This window comes from Mya arenaria, chromosome 14 (assembly GCF_026914265.1).
Source record: "Mya arenaria isolate MELC-2E11 chromosome 14, ASM2691426v1".
In the NCBI taxonomy this organism is placed as follows: Eukaryota; Metazoa; Mollusca; class Bivalvia; order Myida; family Myidae; genus Mya; species Mya arenaria.
The window spans coordinates 47,999,195-48,009,720 of record NC_069135.1 but is presented as its reverse complement, the minus strand read 5'-3'; the positions used below and the strand labels follow the sequence as shown (position 1 = coordinate 48,009,720).

Here is a 10,526-nt window from a genome sequence, read left to right as displayed (position 1 = left end):
AACAAAACACACCACAGATCAGTCTGCACATTTACACAACTACATGTGCATACACATTTCCCGTAATTTTACTCCGTCTTTTTGCCTTTGGATTTCCATTGCTTTCATATTCCTCCACAATTTCACGCTTACGCTTAAGTAAGAAATTGATTTGAGTCCGTCCACAGTTAAAATCCATGGCAACATTCTTGCATTACGGCCGTTTTCTAATAACTTTACACACTCGACACGTTCTTTTAGAGTCAAACACTTTCGATTAGTCTTTTTTTCAGCCATAATGAAAGTTAAAAAAAATATCAAGAACAATGCATTGTAAAAATCTGTTCGTAGAAATATAAATCCGTGCACTTAGAAAAAATAATATTGAAGTGAATAAAAATCGTAACTCGTTTCACGCCGTCGAATGACAATGCACACTGTGAATTCATAATAAACCGTTGTTTTTGTCTTTATTTAATAATTAACTTCTTATCTTAATTATTTAATTATCGTATTAATTGTGTCATTGATTGTGTCAATTCTGATCAAAACATTCGCCGACGTGTTATAAACATGATTTATCGATGAGTAAACACGCATGGTAATCGTGTGATGCAATATTCATTTTCATTGGATGACGGAGATACCCGAGGCCGTCGTTCTTTTCCGTAAACTTCTATGCGCAATTAAAGCTGTATATTGGAAAAAATTATAAGCGGAAGTGTCAGTGACAAGGGATTAGTGGCCGCTAATTAGTGATTATATGGCTTCATGGGGACAAAAATTAGTGGCCGTGGCCGCGTTAGACAGTTGGCCGCTTAATGCACGTACATTATATAGTAAAAACGTACGGGGGGAATTTGGAGTGGCCCGTTAAGGCAGGTGGCCATTTAAAGCAGGTGACCGTTCAACCAGGTTTGACTGTACATAGAATATAAACATAAATTGTTTTCCATTTTGTTCGTACCGGTATAACGACCAATGTTATGTTGTTGTTTTTACGCACTATGTGAGGCGAATCAACATTCTACACATGTGCTTAATGTTCATATTGATGTGGATACAATAAATATAACGTGCTATTTCATAATTTGTCACATTATGACTTTCTACGCGATGTATCATGAACTTAATTGTTTTGGTCGAGTTTCTGGTCAACAACTTATTAATGTCCAACAACGTAATAGATATGTGTTAATGTTAAATATTGACCGAATATTGACCGAAACTATTAAATGTAGTGGTTTTGTTCGGTTTTAAATGAATTATTCGACTTTAAAATTGCAACAATGAAGAACTATTACTATATAACAAGAATTTAAAAATAAAAAAGGTAGGAAAAATGTGGACATCGATCCTTGATTGTTCTTCACACATAATTTTAAGGTAACTCAATATTATTCACGTACATGCTTTTGACTAGTATTCTTTATTCATTCTTTAAAAATAATATTAGCATTATTGTTGGATTGTTTATAACTTTGGTGATATCGTGTTGGATAGTTTTATAAAACTTTTGTGTTCTTCATTACTTATTTCATTGAATGTGTTATCATTGTATAAATTAATTTATTTTATACATCTGATTAACAAGCACCTATTCAAAGTCACGGACATCCGGATTTATCAATTTGCTTGTTTAATATGTTCTTTTTTATGTTAAGGTCAAAACATAGCTCTTTTAGTTATATACAATTGTTCCAGAATTTATTTAGTTATCACAAAAAATATTTGTTTTATAAATTGCATGATATAGTGTAGCATCCGGTATCGGGGTGCACAACAAATATTTAAAATATTGACGTAGCTTTTGCATCAACAGATTTGGAAATAGTTGCTAAGTATTCTCATTATTTTAAGCATTTCTTAAGACCGACTAGCCTTCAGCTAGATCAGATACCACAATCAACATCTGTGCTATGCGAATATCACAATAATACTTATAATCAATATCAAATGTTGAACTTTGTCAATCATTTATTTTCTATTTAAAATATTTTTTCAGAGGAATTAGACAACGAATGCCATTGAAACTTATTATTAAAAATGATCGAACTCATATTTTTAGATGTATGGATTAATTTAATTGTGTTTTATAAATTTGATATTTTACAATACCAAATTGACGATTACATGATCGATAATTAAATCACTATAATTCTATTTTGAAACTGACGAAATTGTTATATGAAAATTAACCAATTACGGAATCATATTTAAGGCATTTCTGCAACACATTTCTTTGCCAATACACAATAAAACATTACAATTACAATGCTTTGTTAAAACGTCAAGTAAAACCCTTTATTAGAGAAATGAAACACGAAGAGAAAGATACCACAGTGAAATAGTAAAGAAAAGTTGTGTGACGTTTTACGATGTAAAAGAATTGTTTTATTACTCCAAATATAAAAAGGCATTTAAAATAACAAGCTGCGCGAGATTTGTTATAAAATATGTGCTATTTTTTGAGAGGCTGTTTTGCATGTCGTACACACTTCAAAGCTGATCTTTTTCATCAATCACAGTGAAATTTCTTACTATCAATAATAAAATCTAAAGGTAACATGATACAATTTAGAAATAAATATCGAAATAATGATTTCAGGTTGTTATTAGATTGTAACCCTAATTATCTAATATAGAGAATACTTAGCAGAATGTTGTTTGTTGTTACTTTTTACTTTTCTAACGCTTTATTTCGAGTATTTATGTTTGACATGTGTTTGATTTTATATGTGACCGACATTGTTGCCTTTAAATTGAATGTTTAAATTGAATAAATGTGTTTAATTTTTAAAATCTAATATAAAAAGAGGACCTTTTTATTATAGTAGGAGGGAGGTGATACGAAGTTAGAATTTAAGACAATATACTTAATTAATACAATTTATACAAAAACTTGAAATGATTTAAATTCAATTCAAGTTACAGTCAAACTGCGGTCGTTCGAGAACTGGCGGTTGTTCGAGAACTGGCGGTCACTCGGTCCCGAACATTTTTCTTTCTTTTTTCATATAAAGTATACTGACGCTGCATCGAACCTAAATAGGTCGAGGAGTCGAGCCGGTCCCAAATACACAAATCATGCACAAAACCTTATGGCTCCCTTGAGGTCATAATTTCACACTTTATCCCGAATGCGTGTTCCAAAATAAATAAACAATTGCTAGGTGTTTTCGCAAGGTGTAGAAATTGCAATGACAATTAAAAGAAAATTCGATAAGGTGTGAAAAACCGTGTATCACTGTTTACGCATGACCGATGAGAGTTGATAATGAAATTTGAGAAGATAATTATGAGTTTGGACAGTTATGACTGATGCCATAAAAATGAAGTGTCATATTTAAATATTGGCTTGTTTCGAAAATGTGTTTTTTGTACAAGTAAACATAACTCTTATTCATTTATAATTGTATTTTTTCTTTTACATTTCGTATACCACAGCCTTTGAACATATGAGAGATTTATACAACGCAACACATAATCGGTGTCGTAGTAAACAGATGGTGAAATCCATTAAATTTGCTTCATTTATAAATGCCAGTCTTGACATTAAATTTAATTTATATGAATTGGGAAAATGTTTGTATTTGCTCCATTTATATATGCCAGTCTTAACACGTTACACGTTCCTTGTTAGGACACGGATCAACATCAATGTGTTATTTTAATAATATGTCATTATTGATTTACCATTAACTTTTTGTATGTTCATGTTTAATAAAATAGGTTTTTCTTGTTAATCTTGAAGTTGTATCTTCCCGCCAACGGTTACGGATTGTAATACAATTCCGGTACGTCTTAAATGACGTAAACCAACACTAACATCTGGGTAAACCAAGCGTAACAGATATAGCCAATTGAATTAGGAAGGTTTTTTAAATGAAATGGAAATACCGCTAAATTAATTGAAGAGCTTTCTAATATAGTTAATTTTGAGGTATCTTTAATTGAATTGGAGATATCTTTTATCAATTGATGCTATCATTAATTCGATTGGAGCTGTCTGTAATTGAATTGAAGACGTCTACAGGTATTTTAAAAGCTCGTCAATAACTTGTGTTTATGTAGGATTGGCGCACATTCAATATACATGGTTACTTTACTCAACTAAAGCTAGGCGTTCAAGAAAACCGAGATGTTTTGATAATAAGATACGCTGCTTAGCAACGTTTTTCAAGGGGAAATCTATGAATTGTATTGAGCTTACCGGTAATCCTATGTCCGAGTCTGTAGCAAGATTTCTCTTTCTTATCCATGGCCGATTGAAAAGGCATAGTCATCTCACATTCAGTTATAATTCTTACGTGGAGAAGGATCTTTATAATTTCCATCTCAAAGCAAATCACAGATAATGAGCAAAATTGGTATCCGCGATATACAACAGTTGTTTCACTTACACGGCAAAAGAAAAAAAAAATCCAATTATGAGACATTAAAATAAACTTGTAATCTATACCTCCTATTCGGAAAACCTCGGCAATTATCCATCAGAAACAACCTGGGATGTATATGGACGGCTTACAATGTAAGAAATATTTACATTTAACTACGCTGCAAGTAGATCACGTAGTAATTTGAATTTAGCATATACACTCAATGACTTTACTCTATGGAAGCTTAATTATTAATGCAAAAGTTGAAATATGCAAAACGTATGCAAAACTTCACTGACAATTAATTCAATCTTAGTTATCTAAAATAACAGTTAAAACATTACAATAAATCAATATTATTATTAAAAAGTTACGAACTACTACTACTGATGTACCGGCATACATCCGAGTTTGTTTTCGATGGAAAATGGCCGATAAGTTCCAAATGAATACCTCCAACTAACCAGTAATATTCTATTTTCTTTTAGATAATGCGTCAAGAAGTTTGTAATTTTAGGACCCCTTCTTAGTTTCTATTCATATGACCAGTATTGAATGACGGAAGTCCTACATGAGAAAGCCTTAACAGATTCATGCAAAAACTCGATAGGACTTCAGATTTTTCAAATTCTAATGATTTTCATTTAGATGTTCATCAATGGTTATGAGTTTGACATTTACTTAAAACAATACGATGAATACCAATACATTATCAAATATAAATATCTAAATATAATAAATATCATCTCCTTGTAAGAGGAAGGCTGTAAATCTCTTAAAGGGACTGTACACCAGATTGGCACCAATTTTTTTATTTTCTGTAACGAATCTCCGGTCAGTTATTAATAGAATGTTTTAGCCTTTGATATCATAATTGTAAAAAAACATACCAACATTAAAAAAATCGAGTCGGAGATCGGGTTCGACCGGTGTCGCCAAAATTGCAGTTCAGTGCTGTATCCACTGTGCTATGTAGGCTTACTCTAAACACTTGGAATATTTAAGGTATATACCTAACATGGTCATATCACGTGATAACATCGACTAGCCAATTACGCATAAAGAATGAATTCTACAATTTAGACATACCTAGAAATATTTTTAATGGAAAAATACTGCGAAAAATTAATTAATTGTAATTTCATGTATATCAGTTAGTAAGTTCCAATTCATTGTACACATCGATACCAAGTTTATGTCAGTTTTCGAAAATTTTCTCTTTTTTTTCGCTGTTTTATCATACGGAGTACAGACCCTTTAAAACAGGTAACAGGTAAAATATGTGTTATATCTTTAACGCTTCAAATTATCTTAATAAGTTGAATTGTGTCTTTTGTACCTTGCAGTGTATGAATGTCACCCAAGTAATTCAATACTTTTGCAATTTAATACTACAACGGATACGATTCGCGTTTAAAATGTGCATTATGGGATAGCCTCACTGTGTTTTAATGGAGCGATTTAAAATGTCGTTGATTCACACATCAAAGAAAATCATTGCCGTCGGCTTGCTCTTGACCAGTTTAACCTTTGTGATAATGTTTGAATACATTGACCGGGTTCATGTAATACGTTTACACGTACATATGCCGCCTAGCCGACCATTTCGACCCGTCGACAACATTTTGGCAGTCATAAGAACCTTAACAGTAACACCGGAACACCTAAGGACCATATCATCAAATCCGGACCTGATCGACAAAATCAACGCATCATCGGGTGTCCATTATCCAGTGACTTTTAAAAGACCCTATCTGATTGAAAATACAAAATTATGTTCATTTGTGCCTAATTTGGCTGTGTTAATCATTGTTCATACCGCTCCAAACCATTTTGAATTAAGAAATGCAATGAGAAGAACTTGGGCTAATGATACGCATTATGAATCTCTAGGAAAGGTAAGAAAATTGTTCCTTCTTGGTACAGTCAATAACCAAACGCTTCAGACAGAATTGGAAAAGGAATTTAAAGAAAACCAAGACCTCTTACAAGGAGATATCGTCGATGCTGACAGTAATCTTACACATAAAGGTGTTATGGGGTACATTTGGGTTTCTGAGCGGTGCCAGAATGCTAAATACATCCTGAAAGTTGACGATGATATCGTTGTTGATATGTACAGACTATTTACTAAAGTTATACCAAACTTTAAAAACAAAACAAAACAAATCCTTTGCAGTTATATAACACCAGGAACTATGCTTATTACTCGGAAAAAGAAAAACAAGTGGTATGTAAATGAAAACCATTTTCAGGGACAACAATTTTATCCTGAATATTGCAGCGGATTACTGGTCCTCTTTACTAATGACGTCATACCAGCAATATTTAAATCTGCATCGGTGTCGCCATTTTTCTGGGTGGATGACGTAAATTTGTACGGCCTTGTGTCAAACCATCTTCTAAGAAATAATATCAACGGCTTAGTGGAAAAGGACCACCTGCTGGACGGACAGAAGGCCTTAAAGTGTTATAGAAACGAAACAATGAATCGGCAGCATAAATGTAATTATCTTGTTACCGGGTCCCGAAAAATACAAGTTTTAGTAGACATATGGTCGGAAATGACTAAACAGTACGAAAATGAAAAAGTAGAAAAAATTGAAGAAGCCGTGACATCGACAATTACTTCCAAAACGATGATTCGGCCAGCCGGAGACTTGGCAGCCATAGGGACTTTTACAGTAGACACTAAAGACCTAAGGGCCATATCACCAAATCCGGACCTGATCGCCAAAATTAACGCCTCATCGGATGTCAAATATCCAGTGACATTTAAAGGATCATATCTGATTGAGAATCCAGAATTATGTTCATCTGTGCCTAATTTGGCTGTGTTAATCATTGTTCATACCGCTCCAAACCATTTTGAATTAAGAAATGCAATGAGAAGAACTTGGGCTAATGATAGGCATTATGAATCTCTAGGAAAAGTTAGAAAATTGTTCCTTCTTGGTACAGTCAATAACCAAACGGTTCAGACAGAGTTGAAAAAGGAATTTAACGAACACAAAGACCTCTTACAAGGAGATTTTGTCGATGCTTACAGGAATCTTACTCATAAAGGTGTGATGGGGTACCGTTGGGTTTCCGAGCGGTGCCGGAACGCTAAATTCATCCTTAAAGTTGACGATGATATCGTTGTTAATATGTACAGATTATTTACTAAAGTTATACCAAAAATTAGAAACAAAACAAAACAAATTCTCTGCCATTATATACTTCCAGGAACAATGCGTATTTTACGGGAAAAGAAGAGCAAGTGGTATGTAAATGAAAACCATTTTAAGGGACAGAAATTTTATCCTGAATATTGCAGCGGGTTTCTGGTCCTCTTCTCTAATGACGCCATACCGGCAATGTTCAAAGCCGCATCGGTAACACCATTTTTCTGGGTAGATGACGTGTATCTGTACGGCCTTGTTCCAAGCCATGTACCAGGTATTACATACACTAGTTTAGAACAAGAGGCCCACATGCTAAACGGCGATAAAGCCTTAAAGTGTTATAGAAACGAAACAATGAATCGCCTGCACAAATGTAATTATCTAGTAACTGGTTCCCGAACAATGCAAGTTTCAGTGGATATATGGTCGAAAATGACTAAACAGTACGAAAAGGTAAAAGAAAATGAAAAAGCTGTGAGTTCGACAATCAATCATGAAACGATAATTCGCCCAGCCGACAAACTTTTGGCAGTCAAAGGGAACCGTACAGTAGCCCCCGAAGACCTGAGAGCCATATCACCAAATCCGGACCTGATCGCCAAAATCAACGCCTCATCGGATGTCCAATATCCAGTGACTTTAAAAGGATTTTATCTGATTGAAAATCCAGAATTATGTTCATCTGTGCCCGATTTGACCGTCTTAATCATTGTTCATACCGCTCCAATCCATTTTGAAAGGCGCAATGTAATGAGAAAAACTTGGACTAATGATACGCATTATAAATCCTTAGGAAATGTAAGAACATTATTCCTTCTCGGTACCGTAAATGACAAAACGGTTCAGACAGAATTGGAAAAGGAATTCAAAAAACACCAAGACATCTTACAAGGAGATTTCGTCGATGCTTTCAAGAATCTTACACATAAAGGTGTGATGGGGTACCGTTGGGTTTCCGAGTGGTGCCGGAACGCTAAATACATCCTGAAAGATTGACGATAATATCGTTGTTCATATGTTCAGATTATTTACTAAAGTTATACCAAAATATACAAACAAAACGAAACAAATCCTATGCAATCATATTTTTCCAGGAACTATGCTCATCATTCGGGAAAAGAAAAGCCAGTGGTATGTAAATGAAAACCATTTTAAGGGACATAAATTTTATCCTGAATATTGCAGCGGGTGTCTGGTCCTCTTTTCTAATGACGTTATTCCAGCAATATTCAAAGCCGCATCGGTGACGCCCTTTTTCTGGGTGGATAACGTGTATTTGTACGGCCTTGCGCCAAGCCATGTACCAGGAATTACATACAATGGTTTAGATAAAAAAGACCACATGCTTGACGGCGACAAGGCCCTGAAGTGCTATAGAAACAAAACATTGAATAACCAGCATAATTGTAATTTTCTTGTTACTGGTTCCCGAACAGTACAAGTGTCAGTCGAAATATGGTCGGAAATGACTAAACAGTACAAACAAGAGAAAGTAGAACATTTTGAAGTAGCTTTGCCTTCGACAATCAAATACAAAACGACGAAGGATTCGGAATGACGGTTCGTACTTGTGTTATGTGGAATGTTTACTCTTGAGTCTCTAATTCAGTGACGTTTTGGTCCCTTGCATTGTGTCTCTAAACAGGGCTTATATTTGAATTTTTGACTTCTTGCCTTGTTCTTTTAGTTGTCATTGCATCGTAACGTAAGTCATGAACACATTCAGAACATAACTCTTTGATATGATTTCGTTGGATAACCGTTTTATACCATGATGTAAAATGGAAAAGGTGTTAAAATGTTCGTATGTTTTAGATTTTAGGAGATTAAGACTGGTGAAACTATTTTTATGAGAGCACCCAATGCTTTACTTTAATGAAAGATGCATACTTACCCAATTTGAAGGAAAAAATAAAAGAAAATATAAATAAACATGCATGCAGCCTAATGTAATTGCTCGATTTGTCGGTTGCTTTTACTTTTGTACAAAAACTTAAAATCTCAAAACTGTAGTAACAAACACCTTTTTTTACAATTGCCCAGTTATTTTATATATTTATCTGAGATATTTGTATTTTCAGAATTGTTCCATACTTATCTCAGACTGTTTTTTGAACCCAGTTACTGAAGGGATGGACTTTTGTTTCAAAGGGAAATACTTTTCTAAGAAGGGAATATCAAATTTAAAGAATTTTTTCGCAACCCTTACAGTGCAAACATACCATTTTTGAATAAACATGAGTTAACATAACCTTGCTAACTTAAAATATTTAGTGTCTTTTTTAAAAGACTAGCATTCACTTATCGATCATTTTAGGTAGAGGGAATATGAATAAATGTCCATCAATTTAATATCATATTTGACATTAATTGAGCATGCTCAATATATATACCCATCTGTTTCTTATGTCAGTGTTTTTTCCTAAATTAATTTGGTTAAAGCTCTGTATAATTATGTAGACACTTTTTGTTTTAACCTTTCTAATTCAATATTAACTGTATTGTTTGTCTGGCTGTGGTAATGGTATTCAAGATAGCTTACATAACACCGATTAACACATTTTTGATATGCATAAATATAAACTTTTATCTCTCATTTATATACTGAGGCCCTACAATAAATCTAACAATATAGCACATGGCGTTATGTTACCTTTTTGGGGGAGAAAACATTTCTGTATTGAAAAAGTCAGGAGTCAGAAATTACCAAATAGCAATTAACCCCAAAACAGTTATTTACTTAACGAATTTTAATCATTCGGACACTAGTCATCCTGCTGGTTTACCACAGTCTTGTATCTGTTTAACAGTACTTTTTTTTCATTAGTAAACGATATATGCATACTATTAAAAACACATTTGTAGATTAAAATAACCGATTAGTTGTATGCAGTTTTGATTTTGCTAACTTGTCTTAACTTAGTTGTATTTATTGGGTTGTCTAGGAAGTTGCCCCCTCTTTCCATTGGTTTATCTTCTTTTTGGGTTTTGAGTCCCCTTT

At 33.6% G+C, this 10,526-nt stretch overlaps 1 pseudogene; it reads left to right on the top strand.

Annotated features, from left to right (window-relative positions):
- The first annotated feature begins 5,762 nt into the window (after window positions 1–5,762).
- On the top strand, window positions 5,763–10,244 carry LOC128216691 (uncharacterized; annotated as a pseudogene).
- Window positions 10,245–10,526: the final 282 nt, after the last annotated feature.